General features: G+C 39.9%; 1 long non-coding RNA gene across 1 annotated transcript; it reads right to left on the bottom strand.

Moving 5' to 3' along the window:
* Positions 1–4,767: 4,767 nt before the first annotated feature.
* Positions 4,768–12,085, bottom strand: LOC140413616 (uncharacterized). Its single transcript, XR_011942784.1, has 4 exons — positions 11,869–12,085; positions 8,523–8,578; positions 7,106–7,170; positions 4,768–5,322 (listed from the first exon to the last, which is right to left on the bottom strand). It is a non-coding gene; the product is annotated as an uncharacterized lncRNA (long non-coding RNA).
* Between the last annotated feature and the right edge of the window lie 4,346 nt (positions 12,086–16,431).

Consider the following 16,431-nt stretch of genomic DNA (forward strand, 5'->3'; position numbering starts at 1 on the left):
CAGGCAACATACCATGCGGGACTCTCAATCTGGCTTACAAAGGATGCCATCAATCCCCCTATAGAATCCCCTACAACTACCACTTGTCTTTTTGCTCCCCCCTTTGAATGGCTTCCTGTACCACGGTGCAGTGGTCAGTCAACGCATCCTCCCTACAGCCCTCTTCCTCATCCACACAGGGAGCAAGTACTTCATACCTGTTGGACAAGGTCAAGGGCTGAGGCTCCTCAACTCCTAAACTCAGGATCCCCCTACCTGCCTCCCTTGCAGTCACACCACTCTGTCCCTGACCACTGTCCGAATTAACAGAACTTATTCTACCGGGTGTGACTGCCTCCTGAAACAAAGTGTCCAGGTAATTTTCCCCCTCCCTGATGTGCCGCAGTGCAAACAGAAGTCTGTTCACTCCTATAATTATGAAGGAGCCTCCTCTCCTCGCCCATTGATTATTTTGCTACCATTTATTAACTCCAATGACAAGGTTCAATTTGTTATTCATTATTATTGGAACTTCAAAAACTGGACGAAAGCAGAAGCAGGCAACGAGAGACAGTAATCACAGGAGCATGTAGCAGAAAGGTTCTTCAATGGTAATGCAAATACATAGGTAAGAGCAGCCTCTGCTGGAAAAAAAAGCCGACTGCATCTGCAATTCAGTCTCATCCAAATGCTAACGTCTGCCATCTGTCCAGGTGAGATGGGGTATACTGTTATGGGTTTGTTCAACATTAAAACACAGTTGCAATGTCCTTTCTACGATTTCTTTGCTAGTTTTTAGCTGCAGATATTAAAATCATTAAAACATAAACCATTAGTTTCATTAATTAAGACTAATAGGCAATAGCTAACTAGCTGTTTTCACTTGAAGGCTACATTCCTATCATGCACTCTTCCTTCACTCTCTTCTTTTACCCCATCTTACCCACACTTTCTTCCTCTCTCCATGTGCTCAACTTTCCCCACAAAGTACAAAACCCTGTATCTGCGTGGGTTTCCTACAGGTGTTCCGGTTTCCTCCCAAAAGTTCCTAAAATCGTGCTTGTTAGGTGAATTGGGCATTCTGGATTTTCCCTCAGTGTACCCGAACAGGTACCGGAGTGATGTCTAGATTTTCACAGTAACTTCATTGCAGTGTTAATGTAAGCATACTTGTGACACTAATCAAGGTTGTTATTAAATACCAGGCCTCAGTCAGCACTCCTCTCCCACATCCAGCTATTTATTTAAATCTGGGGCGTCATTCTCCGCCGGCTGGAGTCTCCGTTTTGCCGGCGCCCGGGGGTTTCCCGACGGCGTGGGGCTGCCCCACAATGGGAAACCCCATTGACCGGCCGGTGTTACGGAGACTCCCGCCGGCCGGTCGGGGCAGAAATGTGGCGGGGCAGGTAGGAGAATTTCGCCCCTGAACTCTGAAGGGCTGGATTCTCTGATCGCCGAAATCACATTCGGCGATCGGCCGGAGAATGCACTTTTACGCTGGAATCGGCAGCAGCGCACCCTCAGAAAAGGTGTACTCAAGTTCACCGCACGCCGCCGGACAGCCTCAGGGCTTCACCCGGGGCCCTCCCCTGATGGGCTGAGTCCCCGACGGCATGGGGTGCGTGTCCTCACAGCTTTCGGGGACCTCGCACGGCAGCTGCAAACTGTCCAGCACTGGCAGTCGGGAGGCCTGGTGGGGGTTGGTCCGCGGGTGGCGAAGGGGACAGTTTTTGGCAGGCCGGGTCCGCGCACCGCCGGTGCCATGTTGTACAGCGCGGCCGCCGCCGTGCACATGCACTGCCACAGACCAGGCCACTCTGCGGCCATATCCACAGGTATAGCCGGGCTTTACGCAGCTTGGCTGCTGGCCCCCCCACCGGGCGAGGATCGGTGCGGGAGCAGCACCAAACTTATGGTCGTAAGACCAAACGGATCCTGCAGACATCGGAGAATCCAGCCCTAAATCTCACTCAAGTCCCCTTTGCCAATTCACTAAAGTTGTCAATTTTTCTTACAAGTTGTCAATTTACACCCATTAAAGCAGACCCACTTTGTCTGGCAGGACATGACTCAAGCAATGAGTCTGGAATGCGGAGTGCTCATTTATTCACAAAATAGCTTATGATTCTAATAAGTACAGCTGTACCTTAAAACCAGACATTCGCAATATATCCACCATGGATAGACTGGGAACGTGGGTGAGAATGGGTATAGTTAGGGGAAAAGAGGAATAGGAGCTCATGGTGAAGATTCATGTGATCAGTCCATCACATGATCAAACTTCCAGCAAAGCCGGACTAGGGTTGGCAACGCCACACATCTCACCCCATCAGTACAACCAACAGCCCTCATTTCAATCCCCAGCACTTCAAACATTGGCAGCTACAGCACATGAAAGGGTCTGCAGGATATTAATTCTACTCATCCCTAATTTGATTGTGACCTCCCACATACTCCATTCCAGTGCATGCAGGCAAAGTAGCAGAATCCAGGGTCAGGTGTTGCCTTTTTTACCGACAGTAAATTTGGCAGTCAGTGAGGTTGCCCTTTCTCTAGATAACTATAGTCTATTCTTCAGAGGCGCCATGTATCAAATGATACCACCAAAAGGTTCAACCGGCTATCGATCAAAGAGCCACTACACCTATCGACTACGACAACCTGTACTTAACTTCAGGCACCCGGCTTAGGTCTGAGGAACAGTGGCCGTTGTTCGATTCTGGATCTATCGGTCTGTAGAAGTAACTGCTGCTCAGCTAGGCTCATCAGTCTGGTAGCGGGAGTTGAACTTGAACTTGCTTCTAGTGGTGCTGCATTTGGAAGTAGACGTTGCCGGAGCGCCAGGTCCAAGAGAGGCCGAACACATGGTGGTCTTTTTATTCTTGCGGGTTTTCGCACTCTTTTGGGCGGTCCTTCAGTTTGGACCCCACTAATTGGGTGATTCCAGATTACGGTGTTCGATTCGAACCAATAAAGGGGCGGGTGCCTTGATGGCTGGGCGTATCCTAAGCGGTCATTGACCCGGTTGTCTACGCTTCCAGAGTACAGGGAGCGGCACCAAAATGTCTGGGACTGTATCGGTCGCTCAAGTATCAGTCCTTTGTCTGGCGGAGATGGGCCATCAAATGCTAATCGGTTGGGGGTTTCGATATCGTCTGGATTCTTCTCGCAAATATACATTCAGGCTCTGAGCCTGCCTGAATCTCACATTGTCCAGTTTTCCCACTATGCTTTGCGACCTTCCCAGTTCCTGGTTGGAACAACAAGTGGCCACCCCAGATGGCTACACGGGGCCATTCCTCCATCAATGGAAAAAGACCATTGAATGGCTATGAAAAGGGAAAACCAAACAGAAAATGAGTTGGAATAAATTTTCACTGGCAGGGCTCTGGAATGAGGTATGATCCCAGGTGAGGAAAAAAAACACTGCAGACGATTTAGCTAATCCCAAAGGATTCAAGTCATCCAGTTTACTGCATATACAATCGACCATTTCAAAAATGAAAGTATTTGCAAATCAAGGACACTTTATGGGAGTCCCTAGTATATAGTTTTAATATAACCATAGGAAAAGGATACTTATCATCTTCTGCATGTGGTTTCCCCCACTGCCTCGCGCCATTTTGTCCTTTGCCACCAAATCCAAATCTCTAGTGGCATCCCCAACTTTCGCTCATCATCTGGACCCCTTTCCCTCCTCACTTCTCCCTACTATAGCACATCTATCGTCCTCCACCAGTCTGGATCCGAGGATCCAGCTGCTGCTGGCACTTGGTGCCAATTCCACTGTTTGGAGTGTCCTAAGCTTCCTCTTCAAACCTAATCTCCATGGGCTTGGCTGAAGTTGCTGTCCCAACTCAGCATCCTTCTCCTGCATCTCCCCCCCCCCCCCCCCTCCTTGCGTCCTTCCTCTGGAATCCCCACTTCCAATTCCTCCTGCCCTCTCTCCCATTGAACACTTCAATCATTCTCATCTGCAAGACTGGCTATTGAGTTTGTATCTATGCTCTAAATGATATGAGGGGATTGGAGCTGGGGGGAGGGGGGCGGGGGGTTGGGGCATTAAGTTTCCCACAGGAGCTAGTAAACAAACCCTAAAATGGCTCACATGACACTGTTGAACTCTTCAGTCTGGATTTGACAAAGAAACAAACCTGTGGCTTACAGCATCATTGAGTTGGAAGTTGTCAAATATAAGCTCTATTTGTGCAATAATTGTTTTTCTGTAATTTAAAATTTTAACAATGTAACGCGTCACTTTTTTATTGTTTTGCTAGCAGTAAATCTACCTTTCAGGAAACATTCTCACTGATGGTGAAATTACACCTACCACTGCAATGATTGATTACTGCCACCAGCAGGGAAGTACTGCCATTGCAAAAAGGTGGGTGAATTTTAATGTCTTTCCAAATACTAACAATCTGCTGTGTATTCCGTTATTTCATGCTGAATCAGCTATTACCATCAAGACCACTCATTTACCCATCCGGTAATATCTTAAGCATTAGTGCTAGAATAAGAAACATTACTGGCAAAAGCATTGATGTAAAAGCTGAAGGTCTATAGGAAAATGGCACTGGAGTGGGACTAGCTAACTCTTGCAGAGGGGCCAGCATGGACTGTGCTGTCACCTGTGATTCTATGATCCATTGCTCCTTGTCCAGGTGTCAATAGCAATGTGTGACCAGTAGCAGCAGAACTCAAAGTCAGAACCAATAGCAAATAAAACACCCATCCATTTTATTAACCAAAATGTTGCTAGGTTATAATAAAATGAAAACACAAAACTGTGGCAGAATATTGATATTTTATTAAAAACAATACAACTGGTGCTTTATGCACAAGCACTAAACAATCAGGCACTGGCAAATAGAAGGGATTTTCACATTAACTTCATTGCGGTGTTAATGTAAGCCTACTTGTGACAATAAAGCTTATTCTATCCCAATTCATTTTGATATCTGCTATGAATTTTCTACAAGTTATTTTCTGTATCAAGCAAGATCACTCTTGTATGTCAGAAAATGACTGCTCTTTTGATGACGCTATAGCTTAAAACAGAGAAGAAATTCTTAATTTAATCAGATTGTCAGTTTAGATGTAAACTACAATAAACATCTGAACAATAAAATCTACCTAACACTGAATATATAAAAGGGAGTTTGTGCTGTGCCTTCAGAGTCTTCCTCCAAGCAAGTATAAAAGTCCCTGTTTTACAGAAAACATTTATAATAGTCCACTTCTTTTAAGACAACAGAACTGATGAATGCAGACTGCCATCCTGTGGTGAAAATGGTTTACTTCATGTTTCCACTCAGCAAGTTGGGTGCAGTTCAGCAGAGCCTAGTTTAGATACAACAGATTAGCCATGAGGATTATTTTACATATAACATTTAAGCACTGTAAAATCAACAGGATATGAGGAATATTGGCATTAAAGTTGGTTGTACACATAATGGATCTTCAAAATTCATTAAGACTGGGAAAAACATTGAAACATTAAATTATTCTTCAATAAATGGTCACCAGCAGTCAATCTTCATTCCTCTATCCAACATGCTCAGCATTTTGCAACCATATGGAATTCTATTCTTGTTTGGATCTCATTTCTGTCTCAACAAAAAGGTTATTGCATGTTTCCAGTCAGATGGCACCACTGACCTTTGGGACTACTAAGAAAAGCTGGATTTAAATTTTCAACCAGAAACATGCCATATATTTTAGAAACAAACGGCTTGAATCATTAGCTGCACACCATTATAATGTTTCAGCTGACGTGAAAACCATTCAAATCCTGATGGTAATTGTTACAGCTTTACAATACTTTAAGCAACCTATTTTATTTGAAAGTGGCATTTGAGAATCATAGTGAAGAGGATTGGTCATTGAATTATTTAGAGACATCAAAATGGCTAAAGGAGCCAAATAAGGCCAAACTACCAGATCATATTTAAAATTAGATAAGCTTTGTGGAAAGATAGCCCCTCGAACCTGCCCCGCCATTCAATGATATCATGATCTGTGGCCTAACTCCATATACCTGCCTTTAGCCCATATTCCTTAATAGCTTTGCTTTAAAAATAAATCTCAGATTTAAATTTAACAACTTTCTAGCTTCAACTGCTGTTTGTGGGAGAGAGTTTTGAACCTCTACCACGCTTGGCTTGAAGATTAGAAATATTTTTATGTAGTGATGCATGATCTGGAATGCACTGCTTAAATGAGCTGTGGAAGTAGATTCATTGGCAACTTTCAGGAGGGAACTGATTATATATTTGAAAAGAAAGAATTCACAGGCTTCAGTGGAGTGCGATTAATTGAACAGCTCCTTCAAAGAGCCTGTACAAGCATAATGGGCCAAACAGTCTCTTGGGCTAAAAGAGTCTATAATAATAATAATTGTCACAAGTAGGCTTGCATTATCACTGCAATGAAGTTACTGTGAAAAGCCCCTAGTCGCCACACTCCGGAGCCTGTTCGGGTACACAGAGGGAGAAGAATTCAGAATGTCCAATTCACTTAACAGCACATCTTTCAGGACTTGTTGGAGGAAACTGGAGCAGCCAGAGGAAACCCACGCAGACACATGGAGAATGTGCAGACTTCGCAGTGACCCAAGCGGGAATCGAACCGGGACCCTGGCATTGTGAAGCAACAGTGCTAACCACTGTGCTACCATGCCACCCATATTGGGTACACCACTACACAGATCATCAAAATGGTCCCAAGTCCAATTACTAGTATGTGCAGAGTTAGTTGATCTCAGCTGATAAACAGCTGGGAGAATGAAGCTGGTCTCAATATCCTTGGGAGTAAGCTGTGCTGCTCAAGAGGGCAGTGGAAACAGATTTGATAACAGCCTTGAAAAGGGAATTGGGCAAATAAGTTGAAGAAATAAAAACATGCAGGGATATAGGAAAGAACAGAATATTTAAAATGTATTTAAAAGGGTTAGTGCTTTCTGTGCTCTACTACTGTATGATTGTGCCAGGCTTTTCAATCTAATCCTAAAATGGTAAATCTAACCAAAGAAGGGAGAGAAAACAGCATTAGACCTCTGCAGCTAAATGTACCATTGAGGTGGATGAGAATTTCTAACCAGGCATTAAGTACAGTCGGTACTTACAAGGGATTTATGACAGTGGTAAACAATGCACGTGTATGTGTTAATCGCCGCGTTCACAGTTGGTGCTGTAAAAGAGAAACAGTACAATTTTTGTCAATATAAATGCAACAGGATTCCGTTTGTCTGCAAAGCAAACAACCATTTACGTCTAATTTCAAATGAGTGAAGTTGTCAAAATATGATTTGTAGGTTCCCTGATATAGGTAGATGTAGTGCATGGTGTGTTACTGGTTCACGTGGAAAGGAATTTCTCAGGTCTGACTGCCAGTCTGGTTAGTTTACTGATGTTGATCAGAGGCATAATGGAGATGTCAGATTCAGCAGAGTGGGTTAAAGATATAAAATAAATTAACTGGAAAACTGTTGGGATACCACAAGTGGGCATGTGCCTTCACAGCGCCAGGGTCCCAGGTTCGATTCCCAGCTAAGTCACTGTCTGTGCAGAGTCTACATGTTTTCCCTGTTTCTACGTGGGTTTCCTCCAGGTGCTCCAGTTTCCTCCTACAACTTCCGAAAGACGTGCTTGTTAGGTAATTTGGACATTCTGAATTCTCCTCGTGTACCCGAACAGGTGCCGGAATGTGGTGACTAGGGTATTTTCACAGTAACTTCATTGCAATGTAAGCCTACTTGTGACAATAAATATGGGTCTGGTTTAAGCTCAGTGAGCAGGTTTGTAATGCAGAACAAGGCCAGCAGCGCGGGTTCAATTCCTGTACCAGCTGAGAATTCTGAATTCTCCCGTGTACCCGAACAGGCGCAGGAATGTGGCGACTAGGGCCTTTTCAAATTAACTTCATTGCAGTGTTAATGTAAGCCTACTTGTGACAATAAAGGTATTTATTTATTTAAAGTGTGTGAATAAGAACAAACTTGGCCTCGATATCCTGCCACATTCATGTCATCAGCCAAAATGATCTACACTCCCACACCAAGAATGAGGCAGCAGCAAGGGTCTCAGTATTGATTTTTACACCCCCCATCCCTCACGCAAAATAAATTACCTTCAGTTACTGTTTTATTTCATTCCATTTTTGTTTTCTCTGCTGGAGGATAAACTCAGCAGGCCTGCCTGGCAGCATCTGTGGAGGGAGAAACGCAGTTAACGTTTCGAGTCCAACGTGACCTTTCTTTGGGGCTGAAGAAGTCATATGGACTTGAAACGTTAACTTTATTTCTCTCCACATATGCTGCTAGATCTGCTGAATTCTTCCAGTTTTTTGTGTGTTATTTCAGATTTCCAGCATCCGCAGTATTTTGCTTTTATAAAAATGTAATGAAATTTGTCAGGTCATGAATAACGTTTTTTTTTAAATTGATCCCAATAGTAACATGTTCTCTAAATGTTCACAATTTATGTAATTAATCACCAGTGGTCATACATTCACAATAGGTAACCAGAGGGTGTAGAACTTACCCATTAAGCTCCAAAGAACTGTATCCACTCTATGGCAACAGTGGGTAATGCAGAATCTGCTTAAACATGCCAGATATAACCAGTTTATTAAAACAAAACCTGATCACAATTTTGCAGTATTAGAACTTTACAAGCATAACAAAATATGGGTATTGTGTATTCAGCTACAACACTGACTAAGAAGGTTTGCTATAAATAAAGCAGCCAGTTGTGGGTTTCTTCAAGTTCTCTGCACACATTTTTCAGAGTAGCACAAAAAAAGCAACAAAGAATCCCAAGATTTTCAGTTTTTGCTTTAAATCTTAATTGCACAAGGAAGTTTCTTATAAAAACCAAGCATTCAGCATTTGTTTACGTGAGCGTTTTGAGCTAGCCATTATGAGATGAATCATTTTCCTATGGTGGGGTATTTTTCTGTATGTGGATCTAGACAGAGAATTCAAATGCTGATCAATTTTTAAAATTAAAACCTGACAGAATATTTGGTGAAATCTTTGATCCGAAGGCATTTTCATGACCACTGTATCTATCACGATCAAACAGAAACACACCTGTATGGTAAAAAGGTTAAGATTGAAGTATAGGTCAATGACAGTTACTTGGCCCATTTCATCCCACTTTTGGTATATTTTGTTTGTTAAAACTCCTTTTGCTGAAGTCTTCAAAACTGCACCAAAGTACTATCCCTCCAATTCAATATTTTTATTTAAGCTTCCTTGTTCAACATCAATTTAAGGTGACATATACTCCATAGTTAAGTTTTCACTTTTCTCTTTAAGGATATCATTCTGCACTGAACATCTTGGCCATACTGCCACAAGCACAATGGTGCAACGGCAGTGAGGCTCCAAACTATGGCCTGATCTTACTGGCAATGCAGGTATGAGAAAGCAAATGAAAATCAGACTTAGCATGCTGTTAATTCTCACTGGTTCCTGACCAAGAAAATTGAACTGTTAGAAGCACTTGCGAGCACACACCATTTTTCATTTAATATCAATGCAATAATCTGCTGCTTGATGATCACCTCATGAAGTTCCAGGGTCTGAATGTGTGTTTCATGGTAGAAAGTAGAAGAAATTGAATTTCTTTACTTTGACAGGTACATTACTTTACAAAGGGAATGCCAGCAAAATATACAGATCAACTCTGTATATGACATGCATGGTCTGCTGTGTATCTTATATGAGATTTTATTGCTTGCGAAGCACCAATGGCAAAAACAAAGGGGCATTCATTGTAGCCTGATTTAGCTTCCAAGTGCAGCAAATACCACAATCTTACACAGGTAATCCTCACCTGAGTGGCCTTCTATCTTCCACATTTGTGCATGTTAAACAAAACAAAAGTACTAATTATAACCCATAAATATATACCTCTGCAGCCACTGCCATTTACCTAGAAAGACCACACCCACTATCAGCTACTATTAATTGTCCTACTTTCAATTGTCCAGGTTCGTTTTTGACAAACCAAAAAATTCAGCTCAGAAGGACTTTCACCTTCATTGTTTTACACCTCATTTTTGACATGGATCCATTAAATTGTAAAACTTCATTACACCTCATTTTCGACATGGATCCATTAAATTCTAAAACTTCAAAAGGAAAAGGCAGAAAACCTCTCTCACATACTTAGCACAATCTCTATGCAAGTGCAAGTTTATGTATTGAGTTTAACAAAATACACAACATGCCTTATGTTGCGATAAACTGGAATGGGAATGCTCACTTTAATGGCAACTTGGTTTTAAGAATTTAAATTGCAAGTCATCGCATGGTGCACAATAGTAGATACGTGTTGACTTTAAAATGTAAGTTTGTTAAGAGAATTCTATTTTAAAACTAGATAAATATTCTGCAGTGGCAAGTCACACAATCTAGTTTTCAGAGTTGGCGCCAATTTTGAAACTCTCTGCATGGTGATTCAGATTTGTACTTTTGTTTTGAAGTCAAAATTATCCGGATCTTTTTCCATATGTCAATGTGCTCTCCTAAACCAAGTTTAGAAAAAATCCTGTCTTGAATGTTTCCACTTCCCCAACAGCCTGCCTGACACATCCTTAATCTTTCAAGTAATTTTATTGTTGCAGGTTATACACAAAATGAAACCATTATTAAATGGTTACTCAGCAGCAATGCATTATAATTGCATTAACACAATGTTACTCTCCAACTTCTAGGAAAATTGAAACTCAATATTTTGACACTTATGGAATTTTTCCTCCTTCAAACATTTGTTTTATATAGTTTGTTAAATAAATATCTTAGGCATTCAAAAGCAGCTCGTTAACATTGCAAACGTTTATACGTTCGGAATATTAATCAGACATATCTTCATTTGAATTTAGTATTTTTTCCAGTATATTCATGGCAAATGAGCTGAAACAAAGGCCTACAAAAACCAAGTTAAGATTATCAGCAACAGTTAGATTTTCCTATCTTTACCACCAATGCACCTTTTATGCAGAAAACAGAGTTCAGAATTACTCGAGAATCATTTTGAAACACTGGAATTTATCTTTTTTTAAAAAGGTTAAAACAAAACATGAGAATCTTCAGTTGAACATACTCGTTTTGGACACAAAAGAATATTTTAACTTGGGCTATTTATCTGCAAATTTCCAGCAATTAGGTCAAAATTTCCTAATATGCTTTGGGAACAAACTGCACCATCTTTTAATGCTTTTCACTGAACTCTGTACAGAATATTAACCAAATGTTAACATATCTTAGACATAATGGAAAGGAGAGTGATTCCAAAGCTCCAAGTTCCATGTCAAAACTCCAGGTGCGTTCCTCTGACACTTCGCATTATGTGTACACAGATTATTTGGACAAGATGACATTCAGCCTCCAAATTATATTTTAGTCTTTTAATCAATTACATGGTCCCATAAGTACGTGTGAATGCCATGATCTGTTTTTTGAATTAACATTGGGATTTCACCATTCCTCATCTTGGACCACACAAATACTTATCTTGAGGAAGAGATGCACAAAATCCATCCATAATCGAAGTATTTCACATGCAGAAATACAAGTCATACATACAGTTCCAAAACTTGTTCCAAATCACTATTTAAAAAGGGTCCAAATCAAATTTCAGTATTTAGAATAATTTTCCATGTTATTCAGTAAGTAAGTAAACTTCCTTTAAATAGTGTAGAGTTCCAGAAAACTGGAGAAAACGACAGTCACGTTACTTTAAAAATAGTTGTGACTTTTTTTTAATGTTTGAAATGCTGACTATATTAATCAGACACTAATTCCCAGATCTATTTCCAGATGAGATGCCAAAACATACTAAGTGGGTTGGGAAAAACTTGGCACAGAAATTGTCTTACCATATCACTCCAACAGCAGCTTCCTGTACAGCCCCCACCTAGGATGTTGGTGTCATGACAACAGGTCAGGGCCAGCCTCAACCACGCTTCCCTGATAGTCAGGTGACAAAAGGATATTTGTTAAAACTTAAGAGACTAGGACGGAAATACAATTTGTGGCTATTTACCAGAATATTTAGTAACAGCAATACAAAGAAATTTCTCATTGTCTACACCCTATTGTTTACCTTGAAAACACAATTCTCCAACTTAAATTTTTTCTGTGTTTTTTAAGGCTAAAAAGGAAAAATAATGGTTAGAACTAATCAATCAATAGCCAATGACAAAGTGCTAATGTCACATTGGACAGGTCACAGCACAGGTGTGGTATAGGCTGCATTCATTAATCAATATTAGGGGAGGAAGATAGGCATCGGGTATATTTTGTCTTTTTTTGGATAATTTTCAATTTAAAAAAATTCAAGAAATCTTGTCATTCGTGCCATTTTGTTCCAATCGATGAATGTTGTACAGAAATTATACTGTAGTAGCCAACCTTGTAATAGGGATGTCACAAACATAGCTGCGTCACAGAATCTCTGTTCATAGCACAATTTACGACAAAAATGAACGATTTATTAATTCTGCATACCAGGTTATACAATAAGGAATTGGTTTCAGTGATCAGCATTCAGCGCTTACCCCAAATATGTAAATTTTAAAACAGATGAGAGTGAAATAACCAATCTACTGTTACCATCACAAAAGGCCTTTGTTTGTAAAACCATATCTGTTTAGGAATGTAACTTGGACCATTGCAGCAAAATGTACCTGGCAAAAGATTTTTATTTGTATTAACAAGTTGTCCAAAAAATTTGCCATCCCTATTTGGCCATTTTAACATTGCCAGTATATTTTCAGTAAGACAGTGTTTGAGACGGGCAGATTCAGAAACGGCACGAACTAGGACAAAAAGACCTTCAAACTAAGATAAGAGATTTAAATTCTCTTTGCATGCTGTTATTCTCAAAAGTACATACTTCAGTTGATCAAAGTCAAATAGCATTTGGCAAACATAGCACATGTTTGAGATCTGAAAACAAAGTCAGAGGATTGAAGGTATCAGATTTTAGACATCTTGACGTGCCAGATTCAACTATTGTTATTTTTGTACCAAAGCTATGGAAACCAATGCGGTTTCTTCTAATTACGTGTATTCTAGAAAAATTATTTGTCAATTCAAGGATAGCCTTCATTCCCACTACCAAACAAGCTGGATAAAGATTTAAAACTGCTGCAAGTGAGTGATCAAACAAGGCACCTGATTGCTCTAAATCTGGAGTTGCAGAAAAAAATGCAACAGTTCTAATATCATTCAGGGGCTGGTAATGCATACGTTTTACCCATTCTTTCTTATACACAATAACATTTTGGGGAATAATCTGTTTATAACACTGAACTGAAATTAATTGGATTCAATTTTAGCTTCACAAGGTTGCGAGTGTAACCAGCTTAAGGAAACATGCCACACTATTCAAACACACCCAGATCAGCAAAGTCAGAAGCAAGACTGTCCCACAATTTCAGAACAAAGAGATGGAATGGAAAAAGTAACGCCAGATTTAAAAATCGCCAACGCATGCAGTAAAATCATTTAATACTAGTGTATAGAAAACCTCAATCAATATAGCATTTTCTAAATTGCTATTGCATGAAACTTTGCTCACTAAATATTTCAAATTTCTTTAAAAATGTTTACTTGAATCAAACAACATTCCTACATTTGGAAACAGAACACTATCCTTTGCATATTGATATTATATACTATGTTCCCCAAGAATTAAGTCACTTCAGATAAATTTGCCCACCCCGGGGGGGGGGGGGGTGAGAGAGAGAGAAAGAGGCTCACAGAGATGTATTTCTCTCATGCCCGCCAGTTTTCTAAGTATTCAGTTTTTACCCGATAACACAGAATATGAAATTATTCCCAAAATGTCAAATGGTTTAATTCTTCTCTTGAATAAATTAAAATACATGATCAACATCATAGAATTTACAGTGCAGATTCAGATTGTTGAGTTTATTCAAACCAAATTTGTTACTTACCATTCAACGTTAAAGAAATCTTTTAAATTGTTTTAATTTTATGTTAATGTTTTACTTGAGCATTGTGGAAAAAAAGACATTTTCTCAAAGCTTTTCATCTTGCACTTATCAGGATATTTCGCAAGAATGCAATCCAAGGGAGACAATAAATCTTGTAACAAATTGCAGACAGAAAGAGCATTTACACATTATGTGCCTGTTTAAGTTACAGCCATTTACTGGTTAATTTCTCAAGAGTGCGGCACGGTGGCAGTGGTTCGCACTGCTGCCTACGGTGCTTAGGACGCGGGTTCAATCCCAGCCCTGGGGCCCTGTCCGAGTGGAGTTGTACATTCTCCCCATGTCTGCTTGGGTTTTGCCACCACAACCCAAAGATGTGCAGGCTAGGTGGATTGGTCACTCTAAATTGCCCCTGAATTGGAAACAATAATTGGGTACTCTAAATTTGAAGAAAAAAAATCTCAGGCAATGCCTTGACCAGTCGAGCTGCCTGGTTTAAATTTCAAATAATGCTTGGCAGTTATCTGTCAGTCACCATCATGACAATGCCTCTACCATGAGTCCACTTGCCAACCAATCAGAACACTCTTCACATACAGCATAAATTTGTTGTCTCCCTATCATTGCGAAATGTCCTGATGCATGCAAGACGAGAGGCTGTGAAAAAAATTGCAGCAATACTCCTAAAAATTACCTTTCTCCTATTTACTTCTACCTCCATTTAAAAAAGTATGCATGCAAGATTATTAAAACAAACAGAAGTGTAATCAGCTGAGGCAAAGGTAAAGGTGGGTGATGTTACGGAGGTGGAAATAGTCAGTCTTAGTGATGACACAAATATGTGGTTCAAAGGGCTCACATCAGGATCAAATTTGACACCAAGGTTACGAGCTGCCTGGTTCAGCCTCAGACAGTTGCCAGGGAGAGTGAATGGAATGGAAATGGAGTTTGCAACAGGGACCAAAAAAATGGAAGAGGTTTCAGTGAAAACCCTCCACAACCCCCTCCCTAACCCAAGACAACCAAAACTAACTAAACAAGCATTATCTAATCACCGCTAGTTCCAAGTTTTCTGTTCTTCAACCTAGTTTGATTTAACATGAACTATTATGGTATAATTGTTTGAGCTCCAAAGTAGAAAGAGAAAACTTAATGCTCTGCATTCACGGATCAACAACATTAGCTTATTTTGAATCGCCAATTGGCTATAGAATAAAATTGGAAGCCTGATTTTATTTTATTTTTTTTAAACTTCAAATCACATCAATGCCAGTTTTCAAATATTTATAGCTAACAAATTATAGATGCAAATAGAAAATCCAAGTATTTTATTTGGGACATGGAAGAATGGATAATTAAAGATGATTCATTCCAATATATTCTAGTTTCACAAATTGATGACGTGAATTCAGTAAAGCTCATCTTAAATGATTCATTGAGTCTAAAATAATTAATTCCATTTTAGTATTTTGTGTACAGCTACACTGATAACTGTTTGTTCATACCTCCTTATATTTAGCATTCCAAACATCCATAGGTTAAAATGAGTGTATGAAGCACAATACAAAAATCCAATTTAAATTATTCAGAACATGGGATTAAGGACAGATTGCAAACTCTGTCTCTCCCCTCCTGAAGGTGGTGACTAACAATAGCTTACGGTTCTATAGGTGTTATGAGCCTTGTTGTACTTTACTAAGTGGCCATTCTTTGAGTTAGCCTGCTACACAATGTCAAGACTATTAAGAGTATAGAGTATAGCAAAGTTCCTCTTCTTAGCTGACTGTTTGAGCTTTCCAGAAGAGGTTAAGGTTAGAAATACTGATCAAACCTCTCAACCAACGTTAAGGGACCAGAGAAACCATTTTCAATTTTAAATTCTGCATTACGCCCTTTGATAGAAATTGGTTAATTTAGCTGACAGATTTGTTAATACCCCTCTCTCTATACAACTCATTCTGGAACCAGAGACAATAGATGCAATTCAAGACTACTGAGTTTTGACTTTCTCGGACTTCTTGTGAGGAAGCATTCTGTGCCTCTCAAGTGCATGATAGGGATAAATACATCAGTGAAAATTGTGTACACAAAATAGTAAAAGGAAAGCCTCAATTTTGTGACCAATTTCCAGGAAAAACACAGTTCACTACTTAGTAATATTAATTTGATTCCTGCTGTTTGCTACAAGGAAAATGGGAGTTCAGCTGTTTTTAATACATGTACGACATTTAGGAAGACAGTTGTACTTTTATTTCTAGAATTATACTACGAGAGAGAAAAGATTGCTCAAAGAGTCACCATCTGCCAAACCACCATCTGCTAACTGTCAATAGGTAACAACACCCCAATGTTCAGCATATAGCACACAAAAGAGGCAACACATTTGTCAACAAAGACAATGTTCATTTAACAATGCTGACAATCCAATTTTTCTTCAGACATACAAATGCCCTTCAATTAGACTTTATTATCCTGGAA

The sequence above is a fragment of the Scyliorhinus torazame genome, chromosome 1 (genome assembly GCF_047496885.1).
Source record: "Scyliorhinus torazame isolate Kashiwa2021f chromosome 1, sScyTor2.1, whole genome shotgun sequence".
NCBI classification, from domain to species: Eukaryota; Metazoa; Chordata; class Chondrichthyes; order Carcharhiniformes; family Scyliorhinidae; genus Scyliorhinus; species Scyliorhinus torazame.